A 26534-nucleotide genomic window follows, 5' to 3' on the forward strand; every position below is an offset into this window, starting at 1 on the left:
TGGGGTGCTGTGTCGTAGTGGTGGGGGTGTGGGGAAGGGCATTGGGTGGGGGAGATCTGTGTGTGTTGGGGGTGCTGAGCAGTGGGGGGGTCTGTGTGGGGTGCTGTGTCGTAGTGGTGGGGTTGTGGGGAAGGGCATTGGGTGGGGGAGATCTGTGTGTGTTGGGGGTGCTGAGCAGTGGGGGGGTCTGTGTGGGGTGCTGTGTCGTTGTAGTGGTGGGGCTGTGGGGAAGGGCATTGGGTGGGGGAGATCTGTGTGTGTTGGGGGTGCTGAGCAGTGGGGGGGTCTGTGTGGGGTGCTGGGCAGTTTTGGTGGGGCTGTGGGTGAGGGGAGTGCTGGGCAGGGACGGTGGTGTGTAGGGCGCTGGGCAGTTGTGATGGGGCTGTGGGGGGCGCTGGCATAGGGGGTTCGGGGAATGCTGGGCATAGGAAGGTGGGGGGGTTGGGTGGGGGGGCTGTGTGGCATGGGCCCACCTCAGAGGGGAGCACAGGGCTGGGTGAGCCAGTGTGCGCTTGGCAGCTGCCAGTTTGTAAACAGTGGCCTCGCACTGGGCTGGGCAGATCGGGGCCGCCCCCTCCTTGCCATGCCCCATTGCCCCTGGCCGGCCCCTTGCTCCGGGTACTGACCTCCCTGCACCATGCTCCATTGCTCCCATGGGGGCCCACAAATATGTTTGGCGCCAGGCCCACAAAAGGTTAATCCGGCCCTGGCTCCTAGGCACGTGCGGGGTGGTATCGGTGGCGGCGAAGGCAGCTGGACGGGCACATCCCTTTCTAGGGGGCCCATTGACTGTTCTGCCCTGGGGCCCAGAACTGCTGTCACCAGGCCTGGTAATATCTGTTCTTAGACCAACTTCTGTGAGGGGTATAGATGGTGAGATCTCGGGGGATGATGTTTCTTGCATTTGTTTCTCGCATTTGCTCAGGAAGCAGATGTCGCTGTTAAGTTTTGCTTCCTTTTTCTTCATGGGGTGAGTTTCCATTTCAGACAGCTACAGGCGATATCTTCCATGGTGGTATGCAGGGTAGCTGTCGTCAGAAGTTGGTCCAGTAAAATAGAGCACCTCACCCACCTTATCTTTCTAATATCCTGGGACCAACGCGGTTAAAACCACACTGCCTAGCACCATCAGTAGGAATGAAAAGGCTGCAAGGCCCCAGCTAAACTCCTTTTGCCTGTCTGCAAAGGTGTCAATTTGTGCGAGTGGAACAACCCTTGGTTCACACGGGTCAGCAACAGGGCTTGAATCTGGGATCTTCAGCATAGCACTGACCTCTACTCTAGTGCTACCAGTAACAGTAGTAGGTCATTATCCTCTAGCAGCCCAGCAACTAGGAGAGAAAACTACATATGCTGAGTGTGAAGCATGTTTTGCCAAGCCAGGAACTAAGTGTTTCAGTGAATTTTTTTCTCCTTTTATTTACGCAAACCAATTTTACCCAAACCAAACCACCAACCAAAACAAACAAACCCCAACCTACCTCACTCCTCCCGCTGCAAACCGGGATCAGCTCTACAATAAACCTACATGGAGATTGGCCTGCCTCGGGGATAAACCTCACAAACCCACCGGTGTGTATAGTACCACACCGCAGAGAAACCCTACAATAACAAACCAGTTTATGCAGGTACAAGTGAAATGGGGGCAAGGGGGGGGAAGAGGTGAACCAGTGCACTTAAGGAGAAACAGATTTTAGATCCAACACTAGAAATAACAGCACTGGGGGGAGGGGGGAAATAGCAAAAGGATCCCAAGAGATCGTTAATAAGATGAATAAAGCACGTTTTTTGGGCAGTGCCAAGATCAGGCATTACAAGAACGTAGGCAGAGGGTGGGACTGGAGATGCCTCCCAAATCCCAGAGGAAGGACCCTCTGCAGAAATAGCTGCACACTCAGCTCCAATGGGTTTTGGGTCCAATGGAACAACTCGGAGAGAGGAACGGCAAAGAGTCTGAATTAGCATCTAATGAGCATTCAGAGCCCATGCTGCACTGAGGTAAGCCGGGGTAACTCCAGTTGGTTTCAATGCAGTGACGCTCTCTTGCATTGGTCTGAAATGGCTCCTGCTGTCTTTTGAATTCTTGTCTGCTCTAAGCCTTTCCTATGTGCACTCATCTCCTGCGTAATCTAATAGCCACCTAGATACCACAGAATCCCACTGGAGGTTTGCATAGACACCTGAAACCTTGGGAGAAACAGGTAGGCAATACAGGGCGTGCCCGATATGGGACCAGGGTTCAGAATGACAGGGACGTCAGCATTTAGTCACAAGTGGCATCTGATCACAGGGCACAGACACGATTATTCCCAGAGATTCAGCTTCCGAACAAATATCGGGACAAGCTGATGGAGCAGGTACCGCTGCCAGGAAAAGCAAAGCAGGGAGGGAGAACGAGCTGCTGAAAAGTCCGTGGAGTAGAATGTTGCTCCTTGCAAGGAGCAAGGAGGCTGAACAGAATCAGTTCCGGACATGACACATCCCCAGATAAAGCCAGTTCATAAAAGCAGCCGTGGGGCCAGCAACACCAGGAGCAAATCCTCCATAAAAATCACAGTGCCCTCAGATCCCAGAAGCAGAGGGCAGGAGCACCAACGCCAGGCAAGTCCCCTCTCTCCTGCCAAACTCAGGCAGCCCCAGGGAACGTTCAGATTCTGCTCCCTGCAGACAGAACTGCTTCGACCCCTTCTAAAAAACAGGGATGTAGAGCAGCTTCCCTCCTGCCACTGGCACCTCTGGGGATGTCCCTCTGCTCACCACCGAGACTCCACATCATCCCTCCCGGTGTGCTTTCACGCAGACCCCTCGCTGACCTTCGAGATTGGAAGCAGGGGATCTGGGGAAGGTGAAAGGGCAGGAAGGAGGGTAGGATCCCAGAAGGGGGTTCCCTAATCCTGTAGTAGGGATGAGCTGAAGAGCGTTACTGTGTAAACTCTTCCCAGGTGGCTTAGAGACCCTAGACCCTTTCTGACTTCATGCAGTCCCCACCGCATGCAGTATATACTATATGCACACATGTACACAGAGCCACATACAGTACGTGTAAAGCAGGCATGTGCACAGAGTACGTTATATGTGCACACACACACACACACACTCTCTCTCTCTCTCTCTTTACCTGGACAGAGGATCAAGCAGAAGGGCAGTAGATTTCTGTGGCTGGCTTTTCCAAAGCTCTCAGGCCAGCACAGTGGCTGCAAAGCTATATGAGGCAAGTTTCCTTTAGAGCCACCCTGCTCCTTCTGATCACCGACAGAGGCAGGCTGAGGCCAGAACAAGCCCAGGCAAGCCCAAGTGAAGCCACTTCCTAATCCTGCCCGGTTACAGGAGAGAGAGAGAGAGAGAGAGGGAGGCCAATCAATCAGTCTTCAATGTACTAAAGCTAGGTAGCACAGATGGCCTCCCATAGCTGCAAGGAGAACACAGCCTGCAGACAGAGGTAGGTATATATCACTCTGCATTAAAAGAGGGCCAAATTCCTCCTCGGTGCAACACCATTGACTTCAACAGCATTGAAATGTATTGCATGGGAATGTATTGACTTAAGATGAGTTGCACCAGGGTTGAATTTGACCCATTTTGTTTAAAGACCCCCCCGTAACAGGGAGAATGCAGGGATTTCTCCAGGAACAGGCACATAAAGCCACAAACTGTGCACTCACATTGGAGGCTTTAGTAACTGGAAAAAGCAAACTGCCAAGACATACTGCCGCAATGACATCACCAAACCAACAGTGCAGGGAACCCGAGTTTCAGACCTGCACGTGAGCAATTGATCCATCAGGTTCCACAGGATTCCCTCCTCCCACACTCTCCAGCTCTTGCCCACTCAGGCAACAACACTCTTTTCTTCTCTCACTCATTTGGCTCCTATAGTGAAGAGGTGGAGGGAAGATACTTCGGCGCTGAGCACCCCTACCCCTCATTCATGGTCACGAAAAGCAATTGCAGCACACACGGCTAATTACTAAAGAGCCCTTCAGACACACAGCTGCAGTAGCCTTCCCCTCTGCTTTCTCAGAAGGCTGATATTTCCGCCGCCTCCACATCAGAGGATGTTCACATTTACTTTTCTTTAGTAACGAGGCCACTAGGCTGTGTTCTGCTCTCAGAGCGGTGCAACTCCGGAATAACTCCAGTGACTTCAACTGAGTTACTCGGCTTTTGCACAGCTGTGGAACGGAGCGCAGGGTCTGGCCCATCCAATCCATCCATATATATTAAATTACATCAATGTAAAAAACACCCAACCATGAGATTTTAAGCAGCAATAAATAAAAATCCCACTGTAGTGGTCGGGCCGCAACGATCATCCGACACTAACCCTCCCTGCAGCTGCTCTCTCTGCTGATTCCCTATGACTATGACTTGCAAAGGGACAGAGGCTTGTTCAGAACCAGCTCCAGCTATAGGTACCAAGGTTGTAATGACATTAAGACACTGATCATCTAAAAAAAAAAAAAAGCATTTAAACTGCACAGACGGTGACCCATAGCAGGAGAAAGGTACCTTCCAATACATCACCAGTGAATAAGACTTCTGTGCACAGTCATCTTATTTGCCAAAATGGAGAGAATTTGGAAGCCTTTGCTGTCAACTGGCTAGATTGCACCAAAGTTCACCAGAACAGTTTGCTGGTGAAGCTGATGCCTGACATTCATTCTCAGTGACCACAGAGAGATTAAAGCACAGGCACCAGGCTCCATTGGAATGAGAGAGCTAAACCCTGGAATATCTGGACCTATGGCCAGGATTCAAGGGAAGCAGGAGTTTACCAAGGGGCTGTAGCACTTACTTGCTTTGCTGTGCCTGCCTGGTGCCCTAGGAAAGCTGGCGGCGAAGGAGAGTGAAGAGGAGCGCGCCAGGGAAAGTTGAGTGCTGCAGTGCCTTCTGATCACAATGACATTGTTCGGGATCTCTGGCAGCTCAAACTGCACAGCTCAGCAGAGTTCCCCAGTGCCGCAACGCAGCCTGCAGGAACTCCGCAGATCAGCATGTGCTGGGACTTTTAAAGGGGAATGCAACCTCCTGGGGAGTGCAAGCGTGTGTGAGCGCAGGGGAAAGGCAGCTTGAGAGCTACTGGGGCTCAGAACTTCAAGGGCAAAAGAGAGGGATTGCCAAGATTGTGGGACATCCCCCCACCCCTCCGGCTTCTCCAGTCCAGAGATAAGGAGAGAGTTGGGGAGCTGAAAGAGGGGGAACCAAGTGCAATTTCCATGAGTGTGAATTTCAGGCTTGTAGAAGCAGCAAAGAATCCTGTGGCACCTTAAAGACTAACAGACGTTTTGCAGCATGAGCTTTCGTGGGTGAATACCCACTTCTTCAGATGCTTGTTTCGCTTTTAGAATGTCTATAAAAATTGCAACCAAAAGATTCCTCTCTGGGTTTCCAGTGCAAGGGCTTGAACCCACCCTGCTCTTTCCAGTTACTAGGTGTGCATATAGATAGATTTAGAGTCTCATTGGAGAGGGACTGTAGGACTTAGTTAGGACATAGTAGCAGATACACAATGCAGCAGTCCAGAACTGGCCTATGTCACCTATTAGGGTCTTCCACCTTTAAAGTCTACGATTCCCCCTTCCAGGAATGGTTTTATAAGTCCATTAAGCTATGAAGAGCCCCTCCATGGAAATAGCTCATCTTAGTGAACTAGCATTTCCCTTCCTTCCCCCCCGTGCAGACAGGTAGGATTCCGTGGACTAAATAAAAATGAAACCTCCATCACCATAGCGCCCTTGCGCATCGCAGACCCTGGACCAGTGGAGAATCTTTGCACTTGGGGGGCTGATCCCACTGTTTTCCACCTCATGACCCAAGGCTTGCAGTTTTCTCAACATTGAAAGTTGGCCAGAGGGAGCACTGCAAATTGCTGGGAGTTGATCCTAAGGGAAGGGGGGGGGGGGGAATTGATATAATTGGAGGAAAAATATTTTAAAATCCCCAATTTAAAAACAAATCCTACAAAATTAGTTCAACTTCCACTAAAATGGAGCCATAATTTGCTAAAGACTAAACTACAAAAAAAAACCAAAAAACAAAAATCAGAACAAACAAAATCCATCAGCAGGAAGTCCCGTATTCATTATAAACATGGAACAAGCCATCAAGAAGTGCATACGAAAAGGGAGCACAGTCTGGAATCACAAGATCTAGGATATATATCCAGTTAGGTACAGTGACATACGCTCCAGTAAAGAGAAGAGAAGAGAAGAACACAGAACAGAAAGAAAGACAGACAGACACACACACACACACAGTCTATAAATACCATCCAGGTAACAGCCTAAAGGAAAGAAGTGAATTGCTCAGTCTTCAAAGAGGGCAGACAAGCAGTAATGGAGGACGCTAAGGGTAGAGAACTTTAGCCTAGACATTAGGAAGAAATTAAGAGTCGGACCAGTTGGGCTGCATGACAGACTCTTCAAGGAGATGGAGATACCATGACTGCAGCCAGCGAAGTACAGAACAGAAATTACCATATGGAATAATTCTACCCTCTGTTGTGCCTGGCCAGCCCCCAGGTACCATGGGTACAGCCAGAGGCAGAATTTGGCTATAAGGGGGCTCAGGACAAGTGGACCAAGAGCACTGATCTTGCCTAACTCGACTAGCCCAAGTCTTGGACGCTAGGAGTTAGCCTCACACACACTCAGCTTCTTTTATGTATAGTTGCTATGGGAGCTGGGGCTGATTAGGGCTGGTCTATAATTTTTCATGAGAACGTTTTGGGCGGGGGGGGGTGTTCAGATGCAAAAATTGGGTTTTTGACAAATTAAAAATGTTCAGGCAACGTGTCCACTATCCTCAAAATGTTTGGATTCTTCATCAGAAGATCATTTTGTGGGAGGTGGTTTTCAGTTCCTGAAAATATTTTGATTTCTGGTTGCTGAAAACTGTCAGTTTTCAGGGTGGGGGTTTTTTGGATTTTTTTTTTTTTGGATAGAATCAAAGTTCTTCAGCAGGGAAAATCCAACAAACCAAACCCCCTCACCTTTTCCCAGTCAGCTCTATTGTGTTAATGAAGAGGGGACACACACACACACACACACACACACACACACACAAGTGACTCCACAGATAAGGCTTCAGTGCAATTTCTACTTCAAGCAAAGCTAAAAGCCCTCCCCGTGTTACATATTAATGAAGAGAGTGAGGGTGCGTGCCACATCGGGGGATTAAATTCAGAAGGCAGCGGAGTTTTCTACTGAAGTTATTTTCAGAAAACATAAAATTTACCCTTTAACACATTTTTTTTCGCGTCCTCTCCCAATCCCCGTGTCTTGGAGTCCTGCAGCTCAACTCCCCTCTCTGCAAACTCCACTCTGTCCACTGTTAAAAACTTGTTACGAAGAGTCACTCCTCTTATTCAGGGCAACTAACAGTTTTGCCAAGATCTAGCAGCTTCTCCCATTTCCCCAATGCTGACATTTGGTGTCCCTGACCAGAGCTGGACAGTGAGGGAACTGGGGCCGTGGTGGGGGTGGGGGGGGGGAGAATTCAGGGAAGTTTTCATTTTTTGTCAAAGTTTGGTATTTTGCTTTCCCCTGATCAGCTCTTTGACTCACTGGAATGCCCCGTGAATACCTCTAGCAAGACAGGGAGGGAGGCTAGCCAGCTGCGACGAGTGGATGACCTCTGGCTTGGGAGGAGATAGAAGCAGGAGGGGCTTAACAGGGATGGCTTAGAAGAGAGGAGATGCTTCTGTGCAGGTGGCTTAGGGAGGCCAGTGCTTCTGTGTCAAGGCACTGATAGAACTCCTACATTAGCACCCCAAAAACTTCCTTCCCACATCTTTCCCGCCCAACTCTGCAGCCTTAAGTCTTCCCATAAATATAAATGCACCAGTGCAGCCACAAATGTGGATTTTGCCTCTAATCGTGACATTTAGAAAAAGACTTTGAACACTCGCTAATGTTGATCACCATTCACACCCTTTCCCTCCCCAGGCACTACAGGAAAAAAAATGTAAGAAGCATGTTGCAATCACCATCTGCACTCTCGCACTACACCTCGCCTAGACCAGGGGTTCTCAAACTGGGGGTCGGGACCACTCGGGAGTCGCAAGGTTATTACATATGGGGCGCGAGCTGTCAACCTCCACCCCAAACCCCACTTTGCCGCCAGCATTTATAATGGTGTTAAATAGATTAAAAAGTGTTTTAATTTATAAGGGGGGGGTCGCACTCAGAGGCTTGCTATGTGAAAGGGGTCACCAGTACGAAAGTTTGAGAGCCACTGGCCTAGATAAACCAGTGCAAGAGTCACCCACAGGTTACGCACGTGGTCATCTGCAAAAGCCACGCCACCCCTGTATTAGTCACCTAGGCAAGGAACATGTCATCAACAAACATGGTCAGAGTTCAAGGGGGCTTGTTTGGGCTCTCAGCATGAGGGCGGAGATGTGGTTCCGGGGGGGGGGGCAGCGGAAGGAAAGTAACTGAGGTTGAGAAAAGGAACTGACGAGGGGATGAGTAGTGCATTACTGAATTACTTCTTCCCTTGTTTTCAATGGTCTGTGGGGATGAGACATGCAGTCTAGTGACCTGGACTCAAAGCTCACCGGGGGAGGGGGGGGGGTTGTGCTTAGATTTGCCAAAGCGGCTACTGATTTTGAGTGCCCAACTTGAGACACCTTAAAAAGGAGCAGAAAATCGACCCCTTTCAAAAACATTTGGGCTAAGAAAGAAAAAGAAAAGAAAGAAGCACCCAAAAGTGACTAGTCACCTTTAAATATTCTAGGCTATAGGATATATTATATACTGGGTCAAGTCTCCGCCTCCCCCCTCCCATGCCACCCCACTGACTTCAGCAGAGACATGACACACAGATGAACTTATCCCAATACAGTCACAAATGATCCCAGCATTTCTTTAGGCATGAAACTTTTGTGAAATGCAGAGACTTGGAAGGGGACGGACATTTGCTCAGCTCTTCGCACGGCAATCACAGGCGGGTCTGATTCATCCTTCCTGTCTGAGGATCAACAACTTGGACCCTACCCTAGCCAGGTCCACTTTTAGAGGAGAGAGCGCAGCAGGAGAGAGAGTGACTCACTGATCCTACAGAGAGCCCCTCACCAGATTTCAGGCATCAGTTTTCTGCACTGAAGCATTCCTTCCCTTTGAGATAGGGTTTGTTCCTAGCCCTGTTTCCTCCCATATGTGCCCTCCACCGTACCTCTCGAAAGAGCCAGTTTCTGCCCTGGAAGTGGGTCAACTCCTCTTTGACCCTGCTCTGCCTCTGACGAACTAACAACGCAAGACAGAAAATTAAAATGTGTCCTGCTAGGAAGAAAGGGATTAAGAGCGGTCGGTCAGGAAGCACATTGCGAGGAGATGGGATGTAGGAATCCCTGCTTTGGTACTCAGGTATCATTAGGTACTGGATGGCTGTTCCTTTCCTTCCCTCCGTGCTTGGAGAGCCCATGCCCCTCTTTATCCCAGCCCAGATGCAGATTCCTAGACAAGCAACAACATTGCAATGTACAGCTGAGGATCTATTCCGGCAGCACAGAATGGGCATCCCCACGTGACAAACCTGCAGCCAATTTAGCCTTCATGATCCCCAGCTATTCTGCACATGGATTTGTGAGGCTGACATCACCAGAAGTCAGGAGAACTCAGGGAAGGGCCCAAAAGCTCTCCCAAAATCTTGAGTTTGAGGCCAAATGCTTGAAATTGGGCAGGAATAAGTGGGGCTCAGTCCAAGACATCCTCAAGCCATTTTCAATAGCAGGGGATGCCACCCGTCTTTGCCTCTGAGCAGCGAACGCTGCTGTGTCCAGGCAGGGACGAGAGAACTCTGGTCACTGCCCAGAAGCTTGTTAGCACGGCACCACTTGATTTATTTCACAGCTGAGGGAGATTAAGCTGAATGATCTCTTTAAACTGCACACATTTTAACGCAAGCAAATCCAGTCTCCCCATAGGCATCCTGGCACCCCGCCACAATACAGGCACAATTCCCTGCAGGAAAACTGGCCCCCTGCCATGCTTCGGGCAATAGATTCCTTAACCCCTTTTGGGTAGCAACAATGTCACAGTCGGGCTCCCATTGACAATCCAGAACTCAGTCCAGATGCGTTTGGCTGAAAGAAGAGCAGCAGCAGCAGCATCTGGCAGCAATTCTGTTCTAGCTGCAGTTTCAGCCCAGTGTAGTCAGGGGATGAGAGTTCAGCACTCAGCTGCCAACAGGGTATTCCCCCCGCACCTGCTAGCAAGTGTGACTGACACGCCCGGACATCCCCAGGCAGGTATTTCACCCCTGGGGTATATTTCACCTAAGGGGAGTTATGGGGGTTCTCTACCGAAAGCTAAGAATGAGGTGATTGCCATGGTTATGGCAAGGTGTTTGTGGGGAAGCCATATGAGCATTATTTAACATGTAGGCCGTTGTGTACCAGGACGGCTGGAAGTGAAACTTCCCACCTGAGGCCAGGGAGTCTCAACTGAGTGTGGAGAACAACAGACGTCTATGGACCATGGCCCAGGGGCAGGCTGGAGGATTACGAAGACAAAAGAACCCCAAGAAGAGTCTGAGATGGGGGACCTCCAGGGGTAAGAGACAATGGCTATAATTTGTGTCTTATGCTTTTCTTTTACCGGTAACCTCATATTTCCAAATCCTTATCCTTGCTTTCACATCAGTCTCTGTCTCAAGCCTTGCTCAATAAACGTAGACAGGTCTATGGTAAAGCCAGATTTAACTGCCTTGTGCAAAGGAGAGTGTTGAACTTCCATGATCATGCAGCTTGCGGGAATCGCCCAAACTGAAATTGCACCAGCTAATAGAGGTGCGCCCGCAGCGCTGGATGAAGATAGGAGGGCAGAAGCACATATTGGCACTGAAGGTCTTAGAGCGTCTGCTGCCACAGCACGAGTAGCCACCCGAACGGTGGCCTTTTCAGGACATCCCGCCTGCATCAGGCAGGCTCAATGGAATGTTTCATCAGTGAGTCACGGTCACGGCCAAGCTACTTTCACCTCAGGGAAACCAACAGGGCTTAGCACAAACGAGACAGACTTCAATGACTTGTTTTACCTTTTCCATTGCATTAGTGCCCCCTCTGTTAGGGCATGACGCAGAACATTCAACCAGCTGGCGAATGCAGAAGTCAGAAATCATCTTAGAGTCTCTCCATCGGTCTCACAACCAACCTCCTTCTTGGAACTCCGGTAGGTGCAAGACGAACCAGGGATGGGGACTGTCGACCACTTGGCACTTAGAGAAAACCTCCTTGGTAGTTTGTGGGAAGAGAGACTCCCATCAGGCAGCAGAGCTCAGTCTGGGTTAGAGGGCTGAGGGGTAGCCCCATTGAATCAGTGATGGGGCCGAAAGAGAGCCTCCCTCAGGGAGCTAGTGGGGGGAAGCCCCATCATTTGGAGCCCTAGAAACAGGACAAGCGAAGGGCTAGAGAACACAATCCACTTACAACAATTTTTCCTCCAACCAGCGACCGCCGGGTGGGACTACCCTGGAGCACTCCCAAGTCACACTGGCCAGAGAGAAGAGTGGTTACAGAGTAATCCGTTCCCTTAAGGGGCGGGCAAGGGCATTATATCTGCAGCGCTCAGGGTTAGCAGGGGCTGAAGCGTGTGCTTGGTTGCAAAGTCATTAACCACTGTCTTGCTGGGTGAATGTTTCTTTCTGGGAATCGAGGCCTTGCTATGGTTGCTCTCGAGAATCCAGGGCACTGTGCACAGAGATGTGGCCTCAGGGAGTGGGAAATACACATTCCCGAGGTGGCCTGGGGAACTGAGCTAAGCTCTGCATGAAGCTGTCTCAGCCTAAGGAGCACTTCCTTCTGCTGTAGGTCTGATGGGTCCCCACAGGGGAGCTGATCCGCACCTGCATCCTGGATACTGTGCACACACAATGCACTGTGCCGCTGTGTGTGCGGAAGTTGTTAAGCAGCACCATGAAGGGGAACAGACAGCAGGGGTGGAATCCAAGGCCTCTGAAGTGTGCAAGCCCCCAGGATAACGGCGCAGGTCAGGGAATCAGCGACATGCTTTGGGGGAGAGGCCGACTTTGGTGTCGAGCCTCATGTGCCAATCTCGAACGCTGGACAAACAAGGGAAATGCTCTAGATTTCTCTTCCCTCTTCTCCACATACGCACGGAATCCGACGGGCTTAAACCTGGGATGACTTTGGTCCATCGCGTTCATTATGGTAAATCAGGCCACTGCCTTTCTCCCGCCTACAAGTGCAGCCCCTTGGAACTCAGGGAGGAGGAGTTGCTTTTGCAAGCTCCAGACGGGCCTCTGCTGTGAGACTCAAACCATCAGGTACAAATCAGCAAAACAAAGTGCCGGGAATTTCCTAGGCCAAAATTAGCCCTGGTGTAAGGCCATTTGACAACAGAAGTTGTTACATCAAGGATGGACTTGACCTCTTATTAAATACATGGGGGGAAGCTGGTGTGAAACAGACAAGCTGCTCAGAACTACATGGTGCAGCCACCGTGCTTCAAGCTATCCTCCTCCAAGCTAAGCAGGCTAGGCTAGCACTGGGAAGGGAGACTAACTCTAAAGGCTGGTTTGGGGAGCAGCTTTGACAAGCGATTACAGAATCGGTCAATGCTTGGCTGATGCAGCAACTTATGGTGTGCGATCCCATCGGATGGTCCAGGGACAGCTCCATAGAACACATCAGCACTACCAGAAGGGATGAGAAGCCTAGTGGGGAAAGTAACTGAAATATTTCCTCATGGAGTGTATTTTCTAAATAAACAACCTACCTACATTCTCAATTACCGAGGGACAATCTTCACTCATTGATATACAGTATGTGCTTTCCACAGCCAACTCTCTGTATAACTGTTCAGGAGCGATGTACCCAAATACTTGGATGCTAATATCTAAACTGTCTTCTTAAATGTATTCACCTAAATTTGGGTTACTGCTGATTGTGCACTATATGTAGCTTATGACTTTCAAAACAAACTTTGTATTTGTGCTAATCTAAGCACTATACCCAGATGTACAGACACTCTTTTCTCAACCCGCGTATTATATAATTTTAACATTAGCTTTAATAAAATGTTTAAATAGTCCATATCCCTGCCCCCAGGTCTGATACTTGACAGAATCTGCCCGGCAGCCACGTTTGTCAGAGTGCTGTATGCAGATGCTTGGTCATTCTCACCGATTGCCAAAGACGTGCTTTGTTCTCCCTAAGGGCCATCTAGCTAAACACAAAGGATTAAAAATAAATAAATAAAATCAAGGGTGATGCTGGTGGAAAATAGTTACATTGTCCTTTGTGGGTTTTAAGCCATATTTTAATCAAGGAGAACAAAAAATCTTCCAATGCAGCAAAATGGAACATCTCCCAGATCATTGCAAGCACTCACTTCTATTCACCCTGCTGTAATTAAACCCCTGCCAATATGCAGCAACTCAGATTTAGTTTCCAATCCCATCACTACACAATTCCACCTCCAAAGAACCTGTTTAATATTAGCAGAGAAAAATGGTCTCCCATAAGCTCTTGGGTCTCCACTATGGCCCTGCTGATCTATGGTGCCTCCTCTCCAAAATGGCTATGTAGCTAGTTAGCTAACATAGAATCCAGTGGGTATCATCCCCATTTTACAGATGGGTAATCTGAAGGGCAGAGAAGTTAGGTGACTTTCCGAAGGAAAAGGAGTGAGTCAGTGATGGAGCCAGAGATAGAACTCAGATCTCCTAGCAGACAGACCCCCCCTGCTCTAGCCATTAGGTCATGCTTCCAGTGGCTGCAAAAGAGTAACAGATGGTCCATCCTACAGGCCTTATTCAGGTGAGCAGCCTTCTTGGCCTTGCTAACAATAGGGTGACTCCCATGAGTATAAGGCGGAAGGAGATAAACTTTGCACCCCTGCCTGGGGTAGTTTGCCTCCCTTCCAAGCCAGCATGGAAAGAAGCAGAGAAGATCCCACTAAAGCACTTTATTCACGCTGTGTAAGCAGCTTTATTAGTAGTACTACCTAGGAGTCCTAGTCAAGGATCAGGACCCCGCTGTGCTAGGTGCTGTACAAATACAGTACAAAGACACTGTTCTAATCCAGGTACCGTGAAAGCTACAGGTCTGAACAGTGCAGATCCCCATAGTTACCACCCAGCAGACAAGTGGGAAATCTCACCACATCTCGGCCATTTTCCTGCATGCAATGAATCTCTTTTCTATCAATTGCCATAGAAAGGACATTCAAAACTGCTCAGTGCAAGGGCAGCCATCCCCACTGCCAGGCCAGCCAGAAGAGACAGCATACAGGAGAAAGCCAGCAGCAAGGAGATGAGGAGGAAACTGCTAGCAAGGCTGATATAGACACTAGGTAGTGACCCCTAAATGGGGTCAAATCCTTCGAGGCACTGAGCACCTGTAATGCCTATTGATTAGAATGGGGGGCAGGGGGAGATGTTCAGAGTTTAGGATACAGATGGACCAGAGAGACCTTCACTTCCTAAGGGCATCCACTCGCAGCGTGGTCTATAGGATGGGGGCCGTGGGAGTCAGGAGATCGGGGATGTCAGTTCCAGGCTCTGCCACAAACTCCCTGTGTGACCTTGGGCAAGTCACTTAGTCTCCCTTGTGGCTCAGTTCCCCAGCTGTGAAATGGGGATAATACTGTCCTACCTAACAGGGAGGGTAAAAGCCATTCACAACTGCCAGGCACTCAGATACCTCGGGGCACTGAGGGACATGTAAGTACCTAGACCGATGCTGGCGTGGAACTGCCAGAGCTCAGTGCTCTGCTGACAAACTCCTTGCAACAGTGTTGTGCATTGGGGTGCAGCCCTGGTGAGCCATTCTAGAGAGAAAATAAACAACAGCAGGTCCAGACATCATCCACGGCAACAGTGAACTGTTACATGGGGGGGAGGAAAAATGATGTCTCATCCCTTTTTAAGGACTGCCACATTCTCTGGCTTCCTTCCCTCCCCCTCATTTCTATGATGGTCAAGTCATTCTGGCCCAGCAGGCAATACCCTGGTGAGATGCAGACAGAGGAGAACAGAGGGAGCACTCTGGCTGTGCAGTACTGGAGCCTGTCCTTGCAGCCCCAAGGAAGGAAGGGGGTTGTTCTCTGTAGGACACAGCAATCCTGTGCTTTCCAGCCGAGGAGCGAGCCTCTAGGACAATATGGAGACTCTGATCCTCTCGCCCGTCAGTCACTCACAAGCACAAGGCTCACACACACAGGGCAGTTGGCTAGTTCCGGATGTAATATACTGAGAAGAGCAGACTGGACACCTGGCATCAGATACTCTAGACGCGTGAGTGGACATGAGATTTTTGCACTAGGTATCGCAATCACGGAAATGAAGAGACAGCAGAAAACTCAGCAGGTCACCTAGCCTGTTCCTCAGTCAGTTCAGGCTTGTTCCCTATCTCACTTATCCACCAGCCCAGTTTTAGAGTGTCCCAAGAGATGCCGTTTCCACCACTTCCCTAGGGAGCGGATTCCACCCCCATTTAATAGATCTCGCACACTTTTACCCCTCGGGTGAGATCAGTGGAGACACTGGTTTTCTTCCTACCCGGAAGAGACAATTTCTTTTCACATGTATTTGACTGTAATTTCTTTATCCCTTAAAGCACCCAGCAGTTTCTTAGGTTTTCTCTAGACAGAATGACTGAAAAGCACCCGCTACCCTTCCCACCACCAGCACTTTGCCAGAAGCCAGTGTAGCATTCATAGTCCTACATGCTGCTGGCGCCCTCTGCTGGGAGATGCCCAAATTGCACCATATCATAGAGGACAATGTCCTTCTTTTGAACAAGAAACCTAGTTTTCCCTTTCTTCGGCCTCAGTGTTTTAGACAAATAAATGTCCTAGTGTCCTTGCCCCAGTGTGTGCTTAGAGTCACTGGGCTGCAGCAGGAAGGATGGGTTAATGCAGCTACGCTGATCTCCTTTGGAACCGTAAAGGGAAGTGAAGGGGTCCTCCCTGTCTCTTATCTCCTTCTTTCTGCTGCTGGCTGCTGGCAGCTGGCACAGCACTCCCCGGGCTGGGACTCTGAGAAAGGGACACACACCTACCTGGGCTTCTCATTTTATGGCTCACCCAGTTACAGATTAATCTGGTCTGAGTGCTGCCAGGCCCATTTGCCCCAGGGGCTGCAGGCATTTCTGCTCAGTGTTGCCAGAAGCAGAGGAGTTTGCAAGGAAGCTGTGGTGAAGATTAAGCTTCCCTGTGTGCGCCTGTGGTTATCCAGGCAGAGGTGCAGACACCTGCATATGTCTACAGGGCCTGTGCCCTTATGTAGAGAGGCAGGTTGATTTAGACACAAAGAGGGAAAGGGAGTCAGGAGGGAGGGTCTCCAGCATTCTTCCCTCACCCACCCTTCACTTCTATCCCGACACCCCAAAAGGCCCAGCTCCAGCTCACACTAGGTCCTTCTGGGAGCCTCATGCTTGCACAAGCTACCTTACTCCCTGCTTTCTTTGAGGGGGGTCCCAGGAACCAAGCGACACCCCCGGGGTAATCTCCCGGCACTGATAACTGGCCTACACTGCAGACACCATCTCTGCAAGGGAAACTCAGCCACCTACCCAGTGACACTGCATCAGCCTGAGCTAAGGGGTTAACTCCCTTGTATGGAGGAGGGACACGTTTACCCTGTGAAAGGAGCCCAATGGCCTCAGCACATTTCCCTCCCAACACCGCAGACAGGCAGAATTCTGCTCAGCTAGCAGGCTGTGCTGCCAAGAGGTCTGGCCTGGAATCAGCACCCTGGGACGTCCCCTAGCGAGGACGTTCTCCCCAGGTCCCTGCAGAATGCGGCTCGCAGGCCCCACCTTGCAGCCCCTGGCCCGTGGATCAATGGAGGCCTCGTGCTTCCAGAGCTCTTGGCCTCCCAGCTCCGGTGCAGCGAGGACAGTTACCCGAGCAAAGACGAAAGGCTGAGAGAGAGCGCGGGCTTGGCAGACGCCAGTTCCCTCTGCAGCCCAACACCGCCCCGTGGGGGAAGCCAAGGGCAGATGGGGCTGGTGTCAGTTCATTGAAAGGGGGTGGATGCCCCGCTAGGGAGGACTTTGCACTTCAGCAAACCGAGGGGTTGGTGCAGGCAGAAGAAAGGACAGAACAGGGGGTGAGGGGCAGCCTCTAATGCACAGGTAGAACGCGGCAGTAACGCTCGTTTTACAGCAATAGCCTAGTAGCGACCCCATATACTCTGCAGTCACAGCGCTCCAAGGGACAGCTGCTGCAGGCTCAGCCATTGTGACCCACAAGCAGAACGAACGCCCCCTTTCTATAGGCACCTTCCGCTTCTCCACAGCACGGCTCACCTGCCCTGACACACCAAGGACACTCAGCCTGGGACTGCTACTATCTCTAGCCAACTCCGGTGCTGTAGAAGGATGGGGCGGGAGGTTGTCTCAGTCTCAGCCACTCCTCATGCTGCATGCAGCTCCCTCTCCTGCACACCCTCCCTCTCCACCCTCCTCCCTGCATCAGACACGGCTCCTGCTGCAGTGCCGGGCATCACAGGGAAATCATGCTTTGCTGGCTAGTTGGGGCTGCAAAAAGGAAGCGTGTTTGTATTCATCACTTCTTCCGCCCTCCTCTGCCCTCTCTGCGGCTGGTGATGTGTAGTAAATTAGAGAGAGAAATAACGAACCCTACAGTTGCCCAAGTCTTATACTAAGGCTGCTTTCCACCTCTCTAGCAGTACAAAGAGGCATTACAAGGAGCGTAAGTTTTGATGTTCACTTGACTTTCCCTGTACGCTGTCAGACTGGCAGAAAGGGACCTTAGTATAAAGGACAGTTCCATTGGGGCTTCAACCTTTGCCCTTGGTTTTCACAGGCAGGTAGATCTCACAGGTTAGGATCTTTTCCTGCTATTCAACTACGGTCACCTCTTCTTGACTGTATCCCATTGCTCCTATCGATGCACCATTGCAACAGCCCAAGAAACTCTAACGGTGAGCCTCGGCGACCGAGTTGGGATATAAACTTTCCCCCAAGTTCAAGGTCATTTGGATCCAAGTTTTGCTCACAGTGGTCTCCTTGCCTGGAGCACCTCAAGTGCCTCTCCTTGGTGCACAGCAGTCACTCTAGCCTAGCACTCTGTCAGCTTTTGGAAGATTAGCATCATTGCCTGTCATTGCACTGACAATGCTGTCGCCCTGGCAAATCAATATCAGCTAATCTAGAGAGCGCTTCCCACCTCAGATGTGGTTTGTACTCTGTCGACGCACGTCCAGTGTGCATGCCTGCTCAGCCCTCGGAACTAGGATGTGGCTCTCCCTCAGGGGTTACGCCAGCACGCACCATTTAAAAAAAAAAACTGATCCTTCCTCAACCCGCAGCGCACCCCAAATATGGCAGCTTCCCGAAGGCCACAGATGACTGTCCATTTGTGAACACTGGCTTTATGTCCTGCACATGCACACTGTGGTCCAGACACTACCACGAGGCGCTGGGTCTGCTCCATGCCGACTGGTTGATTTTTAAAGGGACGGACTGTCAAGAGGAAAATATTTAAGGTTGGTGTTGGATTAAAAACTGTGAAGGTTTTTAATCCAATATTTCTTTCCACCCCCGTTTGTGAAATACAGAAGCTGGATCATAGGTTAGTTCTGTGCTTTTAACAACAAAACACGTAATTTGTCTATACCTGTTTGTCGGTCTTGTGTTTTTAGACTGTAAGCTTTTGGGGACAGGGGCAATCCATTGTCTATCCTGTGCCCAAGGGACCCACAGCAACCTTGGTTGGGACCTTTAGGTGCTACCAGAATATCAAAAACAGACTGGTCAGTTTTGCTTCTGTTTCTAATTAGTTTCACTTTCTGGTTCTAAACAAAGGGCAGGGTTTATCTTGGGCAGCGTACCCAAGAAATATCCCCTGGACTCATTTTTTTCTTTAGCTACATATAAACGCAGCAGGAGCAGGTGACTTTGCACTTACTCCAGTAAAGCAAGTTTGCAGTCAGAAGTTTTGTCCCAGTTTCATATACCCATTATTGTTATTTGTTGCAGATTGTTGAGGTAGATAGAAATAACGTTTGCTAGTTCTCAGTGGTTCTCTCCCATAAATGGGGCCCCTCTCTCTTGGCAGAAGATGAGGGGAACGGCTAGAGAAGAGTAACTGGATGGCAAGCCTGCCACAGCGTAGCACTCACAGCACCACCAGAGATTCTAAGGGCTGAGCTGGAAAAGTTACCTCGGACGGACATTTACACCCAGGCCTGGGAATAAAGAAGAAAACTATTAAGAGTTTTGCAGGGTTCCTGCGTCAGACAGGGATGGGCAAGACGCCATTTACAGTGGCGGCTGAAGTCCTTTCTTTAAATGTAGACATCGGTGCATCACACTGCACAACTGAGACAGCCAGTTTCTCCCTCCCACCTGTGATTGCTGTGGATTCTGCAGCAAGGCAGCCACCTGGAAGAATCTGCAGCGGTTTTGAGAGAAGTGGCACTAAAAGCTCACTGCCCTACCCCCACCCCCAGGCCCTGCTCCAAGCCTTTCAGGTTTGCGGGAGAACAGCTTGGTACTGGGTGCATAAGCCCCATTTAGATTCTTCATGGGAAACAGCACTGCCAATAGGCCTCTCGTTTTGGAGAGCATTTAATAATCCCCTCTTGAAGTGGACAAATAGCCTCTGCTTTCCACGGCTGCTTTCACCCCCTACCTCTTTAAACCAGCTCTCACGGAAACGACTGATTTATGGAAATGTACATTTGCTGCAGCGCCTGGAGAACTTGCCATTCATGTTATAGGGGGGAGGGTAAAGGGGAGCCCGATTTCTCGTTTATTTCCAAGTTATCCCAAAAGCCTGTGTGTAGCCTCTGGTTACGCCACACCACACAAGTGTCAGCAGCAGCGACACAGAGGGTGATGATTTATAAACTGCAGAAGTACCAGAATATTTAAGGGGTACACTTCTGTGAGTGAGGCACCAGGAACAGCATGCATGACCTTCAACTGCAAGAAATAACACAGGCGGCTGCCACTTAAACAAATCTGCCTCAACCATTTCCAAACCCTTCTCCCTCTAGAGGTGGAGAGAATTACAAACCAATAGACAGGAGTGATCTGCTGCAAATTCCACTCGTCACCCGTGCAAACCAAAACACCCTGGGCTATGCCAGTAGCCAGGGCTGCTATGACCATGCAGACCTGGCTCTGATCTCTCCTTGCCCAACCTCATCAGCCCCAAGACAGGCAAGGAGTGTGCATCGTGTGCATTTAATTTTGGTTAGCACTTCATGCTAGGACTTATAGAGAAGAAACAATTATTCATATCTAAGAGACAGAGACTAGTGCATAGGTAAACGAAATACCATAATAGTCCAAAATAATACAGCTCACAAAAGTGCACTCATTACACCATGAGTATCAGCTTTAAGGATTGTGATTCAGGGTGCTACAGTCTCCTATGGGTAGAGATTTTTAGGTCATGATTCCATGCAGAGAAGCATAGACTCTATGCCTGTGCTTAGAATATTCCGTATCCTGGCTGGATTTGGATTCATGTCAATTGCACATGGATTGTTCTGTGTAATACCTATAGCGGGCCAAAATCCAAGGTGACTCAAAGGGTGCTGCAACTTACAGGTGGAGTGCGCTTGGTTAAGGAGTCTAACTTGCACTAAGGACGGCATCCAGTAGGTGATCAAAGCAAGCGTTACATCTACCAAAAGGGAAAAAGTAACAGTGGGGTGTCAGATAAAGCAACCGCTGCTAAGTTATTTTACACTCTCCTATTCGTTTGTCTGCTGCACTTTTCCTTCTCCTCTGCACCTAGGTTACATTCCCTTACTAGTGCACGTTGCACAGGAGGCATAAATGTTTACGTGTAACTCATGTCATCCTATTCTTCACCTCCAAATTTGGTCCAGAGACTCCAGTTTGCGTCGAACCTGCTTATACCAGTACTGAATTTGGCACACGTTGTCCTCCATAAATCACCTCTCTTTTCTCTAGCATCTGATGCAGGGTCATCTTGCCCTCACTGCTGGGAGGCAGGAAGGAACAGCTCTAAGTGGGTATATTCTTCTAGAAAGCCAAACTCCTAGGCACATGGAAGCTGCTCTGCTCTCTGTATCCCCTGGATCTCATCTGCTTTGAGTAGATGGGCATATTTTCCTCCTCGTGGTGGAATCCTCCCTTCTCCCCAACTCTTCATAAAGGTATCTTATTTCATAAGGCAGCGGCTGATGATAGAATGAGTGTCTGGGCCTCCAGATTCTGCAGTGCAGCCCGTGCTATGGAACTCTGCATCATCAGATCTGGCCCAGTCTAGGAAAGTCACTCATCCCACAATTGTCTGTCCCCTATTAATAACCATCAGCCTTTATGTTAGTCACACGTATGATTACTAGTATACGGCACTTTCTCTCTATGAATTACGCAGTGCCACTGATGAGGAACCGCACAAATGTATCAGTGCATTAATATTTTTTTAAAAGACCAGGCTTAATTCTTGGTAACTGTATGATAGTACATGGGGACATTCAAGACACGCACTATGAGCCAGGGCAATCCAGAATTATTGTCTGCCATCATTTGATGTTTTAGGTACTTTAGCTTTTGATTTTTCACAGCACACAAAGCTTATCAGGATCTTTACAACCAAGCTAGGACTCAACCAGAGACGCAGAGCAGACACTAGGACAAATTCAATCCTGATATAACTTAACATCTGCAGATGTGACCCGCTGTGCCTGAAGCAGAAGTGTCAAACTCAGGACACCTTGGTTCTAGCCCAGCCTCTGCCACTGACTGGCTGCATGACCTTGGGAATTCAGCCTCTGATCCTCAATTTACTCCTCTATAAAGTGGGGCTAATACTTACCTTTTCCACAGATCTGGGGTTCACTTGATTGGCATTTATAAATCGTGCAATCTTCAGATGAAAGACGGAAATACAATCGCCTGGTATTACTGTTACAGATCAAAGACAAGTAAAGACACACACCTCTGCTTTTAGAAGAAGTTATGGTCAAGAAAAGTCACTCAGCCCTCAGTGGAGACTCTTTGCAGAAATGTCCTCATTGGTGCTGAATGACATCACCAAAAATGCAGACAAAAATGTGGCCATGCCGGGCCCCACTAAACGTCACCAAGCGCTTTTTCCTACAGCAGCAAGGAACTAACTTGGTGTTTTCTAAAAACTGCTTTCAGAGCAACTTTTCTCCCCCTAGATAGAGAGAGTTTGTGAAATATTTATCTAGCAAGATTTCAACCCAGCTGACTTTGCTGTTATTACATTGTTATTAACAACTGCTCAGAGTTCAATCCCCCCCACACCCGGCCCCCACCAGCCCCATCCATTCACATTCCTATCGATCCCACAGAACTGGCAATTGACAAAATCTGCGCTAATTTTTAATTGAGTGTTTGTAGCTGCATTTTTGCACTGTGGGGAAGAACCCCCCAGACTAGTTTAGAGAAAGAATCACGTCCCTAATGCCAGTTATTGTGGTTTATTTTTTTTTAAATCGACAATAAATCATCATTCAAACCTCATTCCATTAGCAGATTTTGTCCAGAGCTCACATCCCCCCAGAAGACGGTCCAGGTCTTGCACTGACTGTACCAGCACGTTCCCAAGGTAAATTCTACTTTTGCATCCAGCGGCTTATCTCCTGAGTTCATAAATCAAACACTAGACACTTGTGGGGATTTAAAAAAAACAACAACCCTCAGTTAATTAAATAGAAATGAATGCACCAGGCCAGGATCTTGCTGAAGGCAGGAGGTAGGATCCAAACTTAAATATGTCACAGCAGGACCTACATCCCCTCCCTTTATATTTTTAAAACAATTCAAAAAAAAAAAAAGTCAGGAAACTTGAGGCTGATCGTGCAAAGGCCTGATTGCTGCGCTTTCCTCTGCTGGCTGGTAGCCGTGGAGAGCGCAGAGCATCAAGGCAGGGGGGAAATCCCCTGGCTGAAGCTGCTGCTGCTGCTCCTCTGCAGATCACTTGAAGGAGAAAAGCTTTCGCAGTACGGCACTCTTAAAGCTGCAGTGTCCAATTTCCCCTTCAATCTCCTGCATCTCAACCTGCAAGCGCCCGCACAGGTAGGGGGGGCAAGGAGGGCGACTGGGGGAGGACATGGGGTAGAGAGGGATCCGGGAGGACACCCCCACGCTGCTGCCCGAGTGGGAAGGCAATGCATTTGGATGCACTCCTCCCTGCAGCCAAGGGTCTGTCTGCAGTTCGCCAGGGAGCTGGGACCGCAGCAGGACTGCATGAGGCTGGGGGCATTGCAAAAATCAATCCATCCCCTCGGCCTAGAAAAATTAAACAGCAAAGATGTTGCAAACTGGAAGCCCCAGCCAAGCAGCCAGACGGTCTTTAGCAATGCTACAAAGCGGGGTTTTAACATCCCACATTTCTGGACGACACTGACTGACCCGTCCCTGCATTGATCCCCAGCGAGAGCCCAAGGCCAGAAAGAACTGAACCGGGGGGCCGTTAATTAGCAAGCGCCCCTAGAAAGTTTAAGGGAGGGGGGGGAGGAAATCCCCAAATCTGATTAATTTCTGCAAATTGCATGAACTCCCCCGACCCTTGGGAAGGAAATACGAACACCCCCTTCGCAAGGCTCATTGCTAACGGGGGTGAAGGCAAAGCCACCGCCCCTGAATCCAGCCAGTCCCCCCCCCCCACCCGAAAGTTACCTCTCTCCCCGCAGATCCGCTTCGCGCTGCTCTCTGCCTGGGAGATGGGTCCTGGCTGAAGCTGGAAAAGTTGCTGGCAGGCGGCGGCGGCTGCTGCCCGTGGGGAGCAGGGACCTCCAATGCGGAGTGTCAGCTGGGTCCTTGCACTGAAATGAGGCCGGGAGAGGCCGGAGCTGCTGTTCTGACAAGCAGGCGGGGGAGGGGAGGGGGGTGAAATTGAAATCCCTGACATGGCAAGAACGCTGATCCTATAGGAAGGCACCTAAGAAGCATCTCCCCCTCCCCATTTTCTGGCCAGGTAAAGGCTCCGATTTGGCTGCCTGCTGGATGGGCTCACCTGGAGAGAGGCGCCTCTGGCAAAACAAAACCAGATCAGGCCTGTGCAGAGACTAGGGGGCCCCTTTTCCCCTCCCCCTGGGGTCCACCTTTGGGGGGCAGCTTGGAACTTGTTCCAAAGTTACTAGGAGCGCTGGGGCTCAGGCCAGCAGGGGCTGGGGCGAAAATGGGCTTGACATGGATAATGGAACAAATAGAGAAGACAGCAGAGGAATAAGGGGGTGGGGTGGATCTCATCCGAGCTCAAGAACGCTGCTAATCCCAGTCTTCTCCCAGCCAATGTAGAACTCCACCGGGAACCAGGGAGAGGTTCTACCTCAGAAAAAAAAACAACAACCCTCCACTCATCTGATTGCCCTGTGTTTTATTCCTAAGGTGCAGGACAATGCCAAGCAAGGTTCCAGACCCTGAGCTGGTGTAAATCAACATCACTCCATCGACATCCGTGCTGATTTACCGCCTCTGAGAATCTGGCCCAAAAGGCGATTTTTTTTACCCTTTGTGCATTTGATTCTGCCAGGCCTTTTGTTATCTGGACAGAATATTCGGATTCTGTCTCATTGAGTAGCCCATTGATAAAGCCATTGGAATGGTACAGGAAAGGAAGCTATGCCACACCCCACCCTCCTTTTTTTCTTCCTCCATGCTGGATTCAGCCCACCGCACCGCTAGTACAGGGCGTGATTTCTATGAGCCGCAGAGCCGTTTTGTGCAAGGCTCTTTTTCCTCTTTTGGGTCTCAGACGTGGACACAGAGACGCTCATTTCCAAGGAAGAGAAGATCCACTTTGCCTCGTTGAATCGCAAAGATGATTTAGCTGCCCCCTTGCTGGCTGTGGGTCCAGGGTCCCTCCACAGCACTGGGAGATGGTGGGTTAGCTTTAGTTCAGGGCTACTCCAGGGCGTGGTGTGTATATATGTATTACACGGCGTGGTGTAAAATTCATATCAGCTGGGTGAAAGCTCTATGCCAAGCTGTCCTGTGCTCACCTCTAGCCAAAAGGCTTCTCCTGTGGATCGTTCCATTCCATCTTGGATTCATCCAGCTCCTCAAAGGTATGTAGGCTCCTTCCATTGCAGTTAGGAGGCTACATACCTTTGAGGATCTGGGCTGGTGTCCGAGTCTCAGTCTGGTTCCCTGCGCTTACAGACGCTGCCATGTGGCGCCGAGGCTATTGCAGAATGCACTGGGGCCTCTTAGATTTAGCATGAAGAGGACTTCACGTGACTACGTGACCTGGCTCTGTTGACGGGAGCTCTGACAGGAAGGACTCAGCACAGCACATTCTAAGACCCTCCCGCTCCGCCGCCCTTGTAACAGTAAATGCCTGTGTTAGAATGTATGATTTGTAATGCAGCTGCCCAAATCGGCCCGTCAAATTGAGTCCCGTTGTACGAAGTGCTGCACAAATGTATAGGGCCCAAATTCACTCCTGATCTGCATCCTGTGGAGCCATTGACAGAAGGGCAAAACTGAGTGTGAACTGCAACCTGCTCAGACGGATTCCATTTGACACCCACTCGGCGATGGTGCAAAACAACTACCCAGGTGCAGGGCAGTGGCAAACAGGACCCACAATCAGAGACAGCCTCTACTCTGACGTGCTTCCAGGCCGAAAGCCTAGGCCTGCGGTGGAGCCCCACTGAGCTTAATGCAGAGTACTGGCCATGCGGTGCAGGAATGGGCTCTTAATTAAGACAAGCTGCAATATGTTGGTGTAACGAAGAAACAGAGAGAGTGGGGGAGGGCAGGCCAGGGGGATAGGTTTGAGGCAAGACATTAACGAATTAAGTACTTTTCATCCATAGACACCAAAGCATTTTATGAAGGTGGCTGTTATCTTGATCTACGGAAGATGCAGAGACACAGAGGGGTTGAGGCCAAGAAGACAGCCATCAGGAGTGCCTCCGGTTTTGGGTGCCCAACTTGAAATACTTTAGGTCAAGTTTTCGGAGCGGTTAAGCACCTGCAGCTCCCAAATCAGAGATGACTTTTGAAAATCCCTCCCCTGTCTCTCCTCATAATTGCACTCCCCTTTGGTAATTGGTTTTAGGTCTGAATGGTTTAATTTTTCCACCCTCCAATGCCATCTTGTCATGTTTTGTTCTGCAAAGCTTCGGGAGGGAGGGTATAGTTTGTTATGAAAAAGCCAATGCACCAACCAGCTATAATGCTGGGTGTTAAACGGCCAGTGACTGAAGATGCATGGGCCAGCAGTGTACCACACTGAACTGCACCCCAAACAGGTCTCCAGAATCCTGGCTTCTGTACAGTCCTGCTTTCCCAGCAGCTCAGTGGAAGCAACAACATACACGGTGCGTCTCCAAATCCCTGGGATCGTTTATAGGGTGGATGCAATGCACCAAAGTAGGGGGGTTGAGAAAGTTAATCGGTAAAGCCTCCAAGCTTGCCCAAGTATCTAGTGCTAAACTCAGCCTGGTGTAGCTGGGCCAGTGTCCGTGTGCCTTTATCTGATCCTTATTTAATGGGTAGATCTGTAATTTATTCCAGTGGAGCTGAGTATTTGTGAACAGTGCTAGCTTGGCACCTTGTGAGTCAAGCTCTCCATGTA

Source organism: Mauremys mutica, chromosome 21, assembly GCF_020497125.1.
Source record: "Mauremys mutica isolate MM-2020 ecotype Southern chromosome 21, ASM2049712v1, whole genome shotgun sequence".
Classification (NCBI taxonomy): Eukaryota; Metazoa; Chordata; order Testudines; family Geoemydidae; genus Mauremys; species Mauremys mutica.